Source organism: Serinus canaria, chromosome 2 (genome assembly GCF_022539315.1).
Source record: "Serinus canaria isolate serCan28SL12 chromosome 2, serCan2020, whole genome shotgun sequence".
NCBI classification, from domain to species: domain Eukaryota; kingdom Metazoa; phylum Chordata; class Aves; order Passeriformes; family Fringillidae; genus Serinus; species Serinus canaria.
The window spans coordinates 42965977-42979457 of record NC_066315.1 but is presented as its reverse complement, the minus strand read 5'-3'; positions in this window follow the sequence as shown (position 1 = coordinate 42979457).

Here is a 13481-nt window from a genome sequence, read left to right as displayed (position 1 = left end):
TTTAGAGCTTCCTTATATTTTACAGTGCAATCATTACCAAGAAAGCCCAAGTACTTCTGTGCTAGACATGCTAAGACACATGAAGTAAGAATCAAAAGTAAACTTCACAAAGAAAGGGGCAGTGGATCAAAAAACTTCAGCTGTGTCACAGAATTAAGATGTCTCCAAGTAGTTAGATGATTTTTTTGTTTGCTTTTAGTTTTTGTGAAATGGTTAAAATAGATGTAAATTTCTTATTATAAATGATGTCCTTTTTGAAATATTTTGCCTGGAAAAGAAAAGAGAAGGGTTTGAAAGAACAGGAACTGGCAGAACTGAATGGATTTCAGTGTTTAACTGTGCTGTGAAAGGGCAAGGCGAGAGAAGAGGAAAGGATGCTGAGAATACCATTTTAAGCAGAATCAGGACAGTTGGGCTGAGGACAGACATCTGAGTGGGAGAGCTCCACTTTCAATCCTTTTCCTCCTTTCTTGCCCAGCATGGCCAAGGACAAAACTTTTCCAATAGGAGTATTAATTTTTTTTTTCTGCCATTTGAATGAACAAGTAACAAATACTTTAGGAAAGACTTCTTGAACTGTAGAATGGAGAATGTGCAGTTTCCTTATCCCCCATATGCACCAATAGCTTAATGAAGGAAACAGTAGCCAGTCTTTAATGAATATCCAGATCCAATTCTTCTTTTACAGTAATTTTACAAAAATGAATCTCTTCTATAAAGTTCATGTTAGTCTACTTGTTCAGTAGCTTATATTTAAGAGAAGCTTAGATCAGCAAGAAACCCAGTATATATGACATATCTAAAGTATTTTTACAGGCAATTCTGATAGTTATATTATTTTTTTGTTCTGTAGTACAATTCTTCCATTGGGTACAGCAAAATTCCACATTAAAGAGTTTAATATGATAAGTGGTTGGTAATTTTAATGATATCAGAATTGACTCATCTATAAAAAGAAGCTGATATTCTGTGTCAAATGTATTATAATTAATAGGCTCAAAAGAGTGCACAAGAGAGAGCACGTGCTCATTTCTTGCTGTTAATTTATTAAAATAATTATCTGGAACTTCATGAAAAGTGCAACCTTTGAGCAGTCAACATGTTTTCCAGTTTTATGACTTGAAATTACTTAACTCAAATGACACTACAGTTTTGTGTCCCTACAAATTTATTCTGTTTTTCTGTATCAGAATTCCATTACAGCCCAGCTCTTCACAAGGTCTTGTGGAAGATGAAGCAAACTCTTTTTTCCTTTCTATCCTCACATTTCCTGGATTCCTATACCTGCAGGGGACAACTCCCTTCTGGGAGATATAGATGAGGCTGTAAATAGCAAAGGGGATACACACATGTTATCTCACAAATATGCCAAATTTAATTTTTACTTCACAATTCTCTTTCATCTGAAAGAAATTGTCCTATGGATGGTTTTTGTGCAGAAGATTTTAATAAGAAAGGATATATATTTTATAGCAGAGCCATCAGGATAAATGGAAATCCTGCAATGTAGTTTATTAACCACAATGACAACAAAACAAAAAGTAAAAGCCAACTTAACAGCACCTTGCAAATCAATTAACACCAGTAAAGAACCCAGATGGATAAACACTGTGGTAGGATGGAGCTTCTCTGTATTCTCACCTGTGCAGTACAGAGGCTACATATTAACATCAGAGCTTAAGTATATTTTCAGGTTTCTGAAAGCAATGGAGATATTTTATTTCTCCATTGGAATGAAGAATGAGGAACAGGTACTCCAATTTCAAAACTGTACTGTACTTAAAGTATCTTTCTAGTGACCGTGGTCTTTGTAACTCTTGGAAACACTGAAGAGAAACAGACATCTCTCTGGAATGCAGTGTACTTCCAGAGTGAAATCATGAACAGCTTCTGCCTGTCTTCAGGTTACCATGCGCCTTTTAAGCACATTCCTTCTCCCTTACCCAGACATCTGACAAAACAAACACAAACATCTGCTTATGAAGATAAAAAAATTATTTCTTTGGTTATTTCTCCCCATCTTCTGCATCCTCTTTGTTTTCAAAATACCAAATATTTTGTTGAGGGAATCTCTTTCCAACTCACATGCTTGAATGAGCCTGTAGATTTAAAGAGTGCTCTTGTAGGAGCCTGTGATGGAAATAGATGGGAATAAAACATCTCTCATCACCGTGGAGCACTGTAGTCCCTAACAGCAAAACATAACCCCCTTTTTCCACTGAAGGTTGCATGACAAAAGAAAGAATGAAAAACTAAAGATATGAAGATATGGAAAGTGGAGAAACCATGTACTCCACTTGCAATTAATTTGATATACTCTAACTCTCTGTCTGAAGACCTGGAATCGCTGCCTTCTGGCCTCCTCTTTCATAGAAAACTGCTGAAAATGACTTGTCTGCAAGTTTTTAAAAGAGCCTTCATCAGACCATGATTTCAGCGAGCATTGCTGATGCATTGTGAAGGGATAATGAATAGCAGAAAATTGCAAGGAAAAGATATTTCATCTCTTTATGGTGCTGGCAATTTTCTTCTTATATAGTATCTGTGATTGATATTCACACCTTGGGAAAGGCATGAAAGCTAGAAGGAATTCAGAATAAAAGTTACAAAGCATGTTTTAACATTTGATTGCAAACCCCAAACCCCATTCTCAGGAAATGCAATTCCAGAAAAAGCTAAGAATGATTTGTAGGACTTTGTCTTGAAGAAGATATATTTCTTTTAGCTAAGCAGCTATTGACTGTTCTGATACCTTCTCTGCAGTTCAGTTTTTATTCACCTAAATCTTGGAAACAGCATGGAGCTGAGAGAAGCCAAAACACAACCTTGTACTTTAAAAGGCCAGGGCTCAGCAGGTGAGTGGAAAAGCATCAGGCTTTTTGTCCCCCTTAGAGAGGATTCACTCAGAAAATGGAAGGAGGCTTATGTGAATAATTCACTTGCAAATAGAGAAGGAGAAAAGTACTGAAAAGAACAGCTTGAAGCAGGGACAAAACCAAAGTTGATTGTTACAAGTCAATAGTAGTGCTATTATCAGCCATCATCCGTTGTAATGTGAACTGCTGCTAGAGAAAACTCAAAACAGGTAACTGCAAATAAGAGATGGTGATTCTAAACATAAGAAAATGGAGACAAGAACTCTCAACCAGCTGTTCTAGCTATTTTCCTCCAAGAGCAGGCTTTCAAAATCTTTCATTTTGCTCATTATTATCACCATTTTTTCTAATGCAAGAATTCAAATTCTTCTGTGGGCTCATGCTAAAGCTGCTTTAACAAGCAGCTGTAAGAAGACAGAGTGCCTGCCTACAGAACAGAGATCCTTCTTTACAGTAGTAATGGCAACCAGGAAAATGTTAGGAATTTTCACACAGTTCTTAGTTGTGCTTCAAGGAAATAAGCCCAAAGACAATGACTGGGAAACTTCATGTTTCATAATGTCGTTCTTTTTTTTTTGTTGTTGTTTTTTTTGCTGATCAGAGCTCTGGCTCTTCTGTCCATTTGCAACACTTTCCAGTCTGTGTCCTAGTGGGCAGTTCTCTAGCGAATCTCTTCATTGCAAGTGAGCCCGTTACACTTTGATTCAGTCTCAGAACCAACCAGTGCCTTTGGCAGGAGAAATCACAAAACCGGTTGCCACCAGTGACTGTTTTCCTCAGTTTTGACTCCTCTTTTCTCATTGTGTTTATGCCTTTGTGTAACAACAACAACAACAACAAAAATGTAGCATCTTAATATTAATATGTTGCAGCACTTGGAAATTTTCAGAAGGGCCTAATGACTAGTTTCATGTGATTGTACAGATGTACTTAAAACACAGAAATAACACAAGGGATGTCATTAATTGTGCACAACAATTTTAGACTTTTTCAAACATAGTATGATGTCAATTTCTAATGTGTTTTTATAGTCCAGTTCCACTCTTTCTCTTTGCAAATCAAGCAGACTTTTACCAATCTAACAAAAACTTGTTGAAAATACCCATGAAGGACAGTGCTCTGAAAGCAAGTCTTATCCATTAATAACCCCTAATGCCTGAATAATTATTTAATGGACTTACGCAGCTCTTTTATTCTGAAAGTGGAGTCCATTGCACTTTTCCTTGGGCTCTTCTGATGTGTAGTTGTCCTCTCCTGTTCAGAAAACAGTAATAAAATACATTAGTTTTATGGGATTCAGAAGACTTTGGCAAAGTTTTCCCTTTATCCAAGAATAGCTGCAAATTAAGTGACTTCATTGATTTTATACACTTATAGCAAATGCTATATATATAGGAATGCTGTGGTGGTCTGATTCTGCACTTATTAATAGGAAAATTTGAAAGAAAAAATTGAAGGACCTAAATAAACTTAAATTTCAATGATTTTGAGGATTATATTTATACCTTACTTATTTATTTCCTTAGTAAGGTGTTCTGACTTTTCACTCAATGTCTTTTTATATGGTCTATACACAACTTAACACACCTTGTAAAGGATACAGACAATCACTAGACAGTTCTCACTCTCATTTGACAGGCAGAGTTTATATCTTTACAGCAGCAAGAAAATTAGGTGTTAGAATTAATTCTGAACTGAGTCCCATCTGCATTTTCTGTATTTAAACAACCCTGATGATGGCTGAATTTCCTCTCTAGCTATATGATGAATCTACAATATATGATCCCCAATATCTGACTGAACAACTTTCAGGAGTTTGTCACTGTCATATTTTCTGTGAAAATCCCTTTGTCCAGGATTCTTCTCCTGGGAAGCTGAGAAACCTCAGAGAAAAGGAAAACAATAATTATCTGATTTGCTTTTTCCTGTGTTTTGCTCCTTTGGAATGGGGTTTGGAGATTGTTTACCAACAGGGGTGGTTTCATTGGTTTTGTGTGAATTGTTTCAACTTATTGGCCAATCAAGGTCAGGCTGTGTCGGGGCTCTGGAAAGAGTCACGAGTTTTTCATTATTATCTTTTTAGCTTTCTGTAAGTATCCTTTCTGTATTATTTAGTATAGTTTAATTTAGTATTCTTTTATATAATATAGTATCATGAAGTAATAAATTAACCTTCTAAGAATTTGGAATCAGATTCATAATTTCTTCCTGCCACGGGGCACCCCCTAAATACAATAGGAGTTACCCCAAAAACTCTTCAGAATAAATAAAGGCATAATTTTTTAATTTATTGTCATATATACAGGGATCTAATGACCAGAATATCACCTGTCTGAGATAGACACCCAGTGAGGCTTCCAGGTCATTCCAGTTGGCAGCTTTTTTGATCACTTAGATTTTTGCTTATGAACTTTGTCTCCAGACAACTGTCCCTCCTTATGGACAGATCTGAAACAGCAGAATTAGTTCTGAAGTGCCCTGTCTGTGTCTGCCCTGACACCACTGACTCTGCTCTAACAGATACAGCTTTAAATGAACTTCCTCACATTTTTACAAGACAGTGAACTCCTCTCTACCCAGGATGTGACACAGAGGAAGGAGCAGCAGTGATCACTGGCACTTTGCAGTGATTTTGCAAGGCAAACAAAATTTGAAATTGTGCTGGATGCCTGAGTACACCAAACTTTACCAAATTACATAATCTTTTATTGTGGCATTTTAGGGCACTTTTTTTTTAATTAATTGGTTTAAAAAAAAAGTCACACCTTTTTGGATGAAGACAAAAGGTGCTTTAGGAAATAAGGTAAATCCGGCGAATGTGAAAGAAGTGGCAGGTCAGATTCTGCTGGACTTGTTCCCATGAGGGGGCCTGAGGCATATGTACAAGAACAGAGATTTTCAGTAAGCCTCAGTCTCTGTCTGTTAACCTCTAAGCTGAGCATGACACTTGAGGAAAAGGAAGAGGCTTCCATTTCAAATAACTCATCTGCAATAGAAATCACCAGAATGGTTAAATAATTCAGTCTTAATGGGTAAATAATTCAGTCTTAATGAGAAACACAGTTCCCCTTTAGGCTTTTTTATATGAGTTACACTGTACCTAATGTAGTCCTTTCATAGACTATGTGTCACATGGAAGTCTTTTTCCCAGTTAACATTATTTAATTATGCCAGTCAGAATGAAAACCTAATAGCATAAAATAATCTTGGCCATTGCTCCATGAGTTTCAACTGCTAGAGAAACACCACCTAATAAATTTTTAATAAAGAGTTTTTCTTTATAATATAGAGTAAAAATCCTTTAAGTTCATAAAATCTTTCCCATTATAATTTCTGCAAGATCACATAGTATTTTTGGTGAGCACTAACAGAATCTAAATCAATAACTCAATTTTCTTAATTTAAAAATCTTCCATGTTCTTCTTACAATTAGTCTTTCATATATCCTTTTGCTCATTCCTAATCAGACAGAATAATAACTTACTCTCAACACAAAATTTATAGTTATTGTACACTATTTTTTACATTTTTTTCATAAAAAATCACCCTCATTCCATAACATGTTCTTTAATGCCAAATTATATTTGGTCTTTTCATCTAATATGAAATTACATGGTTTCCTAGAACATTTATCATAGACAGATCACATTTCCCTGTAGGGCCACAGGGCAGTATTAAATGAACAACTACAGTACTGAACTCCTTTCTAACATTTTTTTTTACAGTGTGTGACAAGAGTATAAAATCCTTTCAGAAACTAAACAGCAAAATAATAAAAAATAATCCATCTTTTAGTGAATTTACAGCATGCAGCAATTGATATTAGAAGTAGAGCGTACCTATAGTAATTCTACAAAATGCCCTATCAAGAGCAACATGACTACAATAATTTTGAGCTTTATTTCTTAAAATAGAAGAAAAAAGAAGTAGAAAACACCTCAAAAGAGGTTTTATGTTCTTATTAGCTGCATTATGGGCACTATTGATTTCACCTCAAACTTTACAAGAGAACCAGTTCACTGGTTTGAGGATTTTGAAGTCATCAGTGACAAGGAACATCTACCTCAACAACATAACTAATGGAGTTTTTGCAACAATGGAGAGAAGAGATTTGCAATGTGGATAACAACATCCAACTAAGTAGCCAGGCTGCTCAGGTGGTCCATGTCTTCTATTTCCAAAGACTTCCTATGCTCATGCCCTTTCATAATTTCTTCTTTGTGAAAACAGTGCATGAACTGTGTCAGTCTCACTGCCTCACAGAATGCCTTTTCCCAGTGTAGCTTCCCTGAACTCTACTCCTAAAGCAAGATGGAAGAAGCCCATTTATCAACTTTTCATCCATTTTCTTAAAAATAAATGGCAGAGAAAGAGAAATATGATCACAAGAGGAAAGCACATCAGGTGGAAGAGTGCAACTAATTTCTGAGAACTTATTTTGTAAAGTGAATCTGCATTCACTTATGGGCAAAAGTAGGTCAGACACACCTACATGTGAGGAGATGGCTCTGCAACAGAACAGACAAGCAGAGGCATTTTTAGGTTTTTCTCATGAAACAGAATCTCCACACCGAATAGTTCTTCATGTAGTCCCTCAAAACAACTTCGTAATAACTGCTGGAATGCTTTCTACTGCACTCATCTCCATAGCAGCTCTCCATAACACTTTGTTTAACAGAAGAAGCAGGTCCATGGCTGTAAATCACAGCTATTTTTTTCACTTTAGCACCTTGTAGTTTTCCTGAAATAATTCATGGCAACAAATCTCATCAAACATGCAGTGTCCTGTTCACAGGAGGATCTCCGGTGAGAAGTATTTTTTAGTGCTTTGAGTAACGTATTCTTGTTGTGAAACTCTGAGGAGTAGATAATGTGGTGGTAAGAGTTGCAGGAAACAAAAAAACACCCCTAAATTTTTTTGTTCTCTTGCATCTCAGGTACAGAGAATAATACACATAAAAGCTATGTAACACAATGATAAACAACATTCCACACTTGACAGAAGCTTAAAGAAAAATGGGGAGCTGGACAAAAATCTGCCCAAAGTATACTGAAGTGAAGCATGGAAGAGTACAAATTGTTTTTGTGAAAAGGTTCTACAAAGGTATTTGAAAAATAGTGCTAAATTCTATTAGCACTATTTAAAGATGGATAAGCTGCAGCAGAGAAAAGAAGTTGCTTTTCCAGCACCACCTAGAAAACAGGGGTAGAAATTATCTTGGGTTTTGTCCAAGTTCTGGCAGGCTCACATTCACCTGCACTCTGAACCTCTGGTAATGCATATCTGCTGCAGCCTGAGCCCCCTTGCTGAGTGTGCCTGCAGAGGAAGGACCTGCACTACTGACCTCAGAGTGAGCCTGCAACAGTCTGCCTTGGGGTGTATAGCTGTAGCCTGCAATTTCAGCACACAATATTCCCTTTTAAAGCTCCTCTGTGGCACAGTGTGGGCCTACAATAATTCAAGTTCTGCTGTGTGGCTCAGGTACTGATTTGATGCTATTATTACTGCATTATTACTAAGAGAACTGTTCAGGTTTTATAATGAATGTGACATTTCTGTCACAAAACACATTTCATCTTGTAATTACTCCAGCCATTATATTACATCTAAAAGCAGAAATTGTGCTGAAGAAAATAATTTGCTGCATCATGAACAAAAATGTAATTTTAAAAAATCACAGGCTACAGCAAGCAGCATAACTACAGTAAAAATAAGATTATTTATCTAGCACTAGTGAAGGGAGGAGATTACTGACTCACCATTCCAGCCAAATTCAGTGTGGGACAGGGGTCCATTATCATTTCCTGTACATAACTGGTATGGACACATCTGGGCATGGAACACACCAAGAACTGAGTATAGTTAGGGGAAAAACACACACAAAGCAAAACAAAGGTGAGCAGTATTGAAATCAGAAGGAATAAAGAGAACACAGTTTTAAATAATGGGTGTGATAAAATTGTCAGCTCAGTGTGAAGCAGTGGAGGAACTGTTGGGGGTGAAGATAAACAGAAAGGAAGGTCAGAGAAGGGACAAGGAAGAAAATCTGCAGTGCTGAAGCTGAAAGACAATTAGAATTATGAAAGGTCAAGGAAGGATAAGGCAAGCTACATCTCACAGGGAAAAGTAGAAAGAAATAATAAAAAATAATAAGCACAGGAACATAGAGAATATGGGGAAATGACAAAGGAGGAACTCATACTACATTATTGCCAGCAATACCCTTACTAATGGCATTAAATAAAATATCACCGAAACAAAAGGATACAAGCTTCTAAGAAGACCCATGACCTTTATTGTAAATAGAAATTTGTGATTTATAAAGGATTTGAAGAAACTACATCCAGTTTTAAATGTTGTTTTTCTGTTTATTTTCTCTTGCCCACAAATGGATGAGCAAGTTAAAGCTGCAGATCAGTAAACACTTGGCTCTGTGAAGGATTTAACCCCTGTGAAGGAAACACACAGCTCAGAATGTTTGGTTGGGTGGAGCCTACCATTACACAAGCAAAGTAGGTCACACCTTATCAGATCTCTGTTAGGACAATTTGATAAATAAACAGTACTATTAGTATCAGTAACATAGGAGTAAGATGTACTCACCATCCCAGAAGGCTAAAGAAAGAGAAGAAGAAAGTTTAGTTGAAAAACATTGCATCTAAAGAGTGTTTGAAACAAAAGCTGAAATCACTGTTGGAACACACACTGAATTTATTTTCTGTAGTTCTACAGATTTTAAATTTTTCAGTGACTTAGATGCACTACTGTCTTCCACTGCTGTGTGTGCTTGCTAAACCCCTTTTGGTTTTATTGGAGAATGGAGTAAAGAACAAGCAGGACCTGGGCCTGCTCCACACCAAACAATTTCATTGAGAGGTTTCTATCAGATTTTTAAAATGTAAGCATACTTCTTTTTGTAGAAACTCACAATATTTGGCACAGTCACCTCCTAAGGAAATAGGAGAGATTGACTGGGAAAAATAATGCAAACTTACCTCAAGGTAACTGGAACCATCGGATACCAGGACACTTAACATTTCTAATAAATTATGCTACAGTAACTTCAGTAAAAAAAAAAGGTAATCTAAACAAGCAAAAAAAAATTCTTTTGCATTCTCAGCCCTAACATCATTTTTCAAGCACCTGCCTGCTAAGACCATACATTCACAGGAGTGCTGAACACAGAACAAATGTGATATTAGTAAATCAGGAAAGAAAGGGATTACTCAGCTTTAACAATATCAAAACACAATTGAATGCTCATAGCTGTCTTTGTAGATGTAGGTAATGATTTCACACGACTGTGGACAAGAAGAAAAAGCCATACATGAGCAGAGTAGTACTTAGTGAGGTGGTGCATTGTGTGTGTTTATAACACGGACTTTGCTTGGGATTTGAACAGAAAATCAGGCTTGTCCATTTGATCATTTACTCCCCTAAAAAAAATAAAAGAAAAAATTTCAAGTTATGTTCTCTTCATTCTCACTTAATTGCTCATATATTTTACTAATCATAACGGAAAAAAACAATCAAAGCCAATGGTTATTTGCATTACACATTTTTATATGTTTTATTTCATATCTACTATGATTTGAGGATATTGAAATTCCACAGTAGAACTGAAGGTTTTACTACCTGTTATCTGTTACTTAATTATATATTTTTATAGAAATATACACACACACATATACACATATATGTGCATATACATATATATTTTTTTATTTTTTCCATTTAGGTTGAGAAAACATATGTGTTTTGTTTGCAAGGACTGACCTCTAGTACTTAGAAGAATATTTGAACATGACTGTTGCAATTCATTTCACCTTTAATCCTATTTTGAAGCTGTAAGAAATTCACAGTATATCATCTGTGCAAAGATGTACAGGGAAAACACCATCTTAGCAAGAGCGGCAGACTTCTTGGCAATGGCAACAATTAGTGAGAAGAAAATGAACCCAATATGCCTTTTATGCTGTGTTGAACCTGCAAAGCTGAAAGTCAAAGAGGAAATAAATATTTCAAAAGTGAGCCTCTTTCATTTGAGACTAAAGATACAAACTGTTGAATTCCCACAATGGCACTTGTAAAGAGTTTGCTAGAAACATATAATTGCAAAATATACAGTGCTACTGACAACCAAAAATTACAGTAATCATTCTCTTTTGTGTTAGTTGAAAGGAGAAGCTCAAAGTATGAGTCAGGTACACTTTTGAAACGTGCACAAATCATGCATTTAGATGGTGACCTCTGAAAGTTACATTTATGAGTATACAATTAGCCACCTGCATTCAGAAGTACCTGATTTGTGCTTGCATACAGATGGATTCCCTATCTCCTTTATTTAATAAAAGATTGAAGTTCATAAGGTAATACAGTCATGCAATTTACAATATATGGGCAACACATTATTGGAAGTCATCAGAACACTGCACAAACAATTATTCTAGACCATCACAACAGGAAGAAAATGTTCTGTTTCACTCCTTCTTTTCCCTTAAAAATGAAAAAGAACAAACATAGTTTCCAGTAATCGCAAAATATTTGGACTCTAGGTCTTGCTCTGCATCCTGGAGATCCCCAATAATTTCAACTGTCTTCCAGACCAGCAGGTCCTGGAATAGTTCTATGAATAGTAGCACGTTACATATGCGGTATTCAAACAACATAGAGAGGCAACACAAAATTTTCATTTTCTATTGGAAATTAACAGATTTCTTTACTTCTTCCCTTATTTTCAACATGCTGAATTAATGTTGAATGAGAACTAAGAAAGAAGAACATAAGGTCTGACCATTTTCATTTACAAGACATGAACAACCTGAATGGAAAACATCAAAGCACCAATTTTCTTCTAGTAGTTCAGCTCATTTTTGTTAACTGAGTTATTCATCCAATATGTTCAAAGTCCATTTAAAAATACAGTCCTTAAAATAAAATTAGCACATGCTTTAGCAGGGAGCAGCCAGCCCTTGTCAGTCCCTGTCATAGCAGAGAACATCTGAAGTTACTATTCAGCTGTGCAAATCTTGGGAAGAAAAGGGAGAAAGAAACATATAATAAGCCACAAAAAACCAGGACAAAGAAGTTAAGGGGAAATAAAAGTGATCATCTCACTGCTCTTAAACCAGCTTATTTCTTCTACAGCAGTTTTTTATCTAACAGGCAAGAGAGGAAGAAGAATTGGAACACATATGATAGGATATTCAGAGATGGCCATTGCTTCTGTTTAGTGTGACTTACACAGGGACAGAATATTAACAGCTTTTGTAAATGAGAGACATAACATTTAAAAATCAATACAAGTGTGAAATCAGCACATGTAAAGGAGGAATCTATTAAAAGAATCCATTAAAGAATATCAATGATGATGTACTTGTCATTCTGCCTCTATATATTTTTAGTCCATGTTCTCCTGCAAGTGCTTTGTCCCCAGCTTTACCCTAGTTAGTTGGAAAAAATGCAATTAAAATCTGACAAGAACTTCTTCTGATAAAAAAAAAAAGCTTCTCAAGAAATTATGACAGCATTTTCCCTCTGAAACACAAGGATATGGAATAAAAAAATTAGTCATAGATTTGTGTAGAAAACTCAAACCAAATTTGTACAGTGACTAGTCAATAATTTTTTACTGGAGAAAAGGAAAATGAGATGTAGCTGTTACTTTACTGCAGCATCCTAAGATAACAAAGGACTTGCAACATCTTGTTTCACAGAACTGAAAGTACTCCTCCTTCTAATCTGCCACAACTATCCTGTTGACTGCTGTGTTTTCTCCAAGTAATACTGTCTGTGGCAGAAGTGGGCTGCTTCCAAAGTGTGATTTATCTACTTGTTTACTGAAGCACACACTGATTTCCCATGAGAACAGTGAAGAGCTGTCAGTTCAATTTATTTAACAAAACTTCTAATTGCTCCCCAATTGCTGTGTAAGCACAAATCTTGGAGAAGATATTAACAGGCAATTTCTGTGCACAGAACATTGAAAATGTCCAGTGATATCAACAAGCACAAGCATCAGGCAGATTTTCTGTGTCTACGGGAGAATGCATATCAGTCAGAAAACTGTGGAAACATGAAGTACTTCTTACTCTTCTTTATCCCATATACAAATGACAACTTACCAGAAAGCTTTGGGTCAGAGGTCTGCCCACAGTGTCACCAAACCATGGTGTCCAGCAGAGCAAACCAGCTTTTCCTGTGGTGATGGCTCTGCATCCACAGAGAGTACAGATGTCAAGAAGCCTTATTGTTTGAAGCATAAAGTGTAGTACCAATTTCACAGATCAGTCCTACTAATGCAATTTTCATTGTTTTGATAATTGTTTGGGGTTTCATGCTTCATATTCAGCCCGAAAAAAAAATTCAGTCTGGCTAAATTATTCCATCAGATTATGAAAATCAATTTATCTAATCTGGTTTTTTATGAAGTACTAAACCACAATTATACAGAATACCTGAGAATGCCATGAAGGCTGCAGGAAGTGTGAGCATGAACAACAAAAAGGTAAATACACACCTACAAAAATTCTAACTGCTCTTGAAAGCAAGTCCTTACAAAAGCCCCTCTGCCACAGCACTTGGAAAAGAGATACAAACAGAAA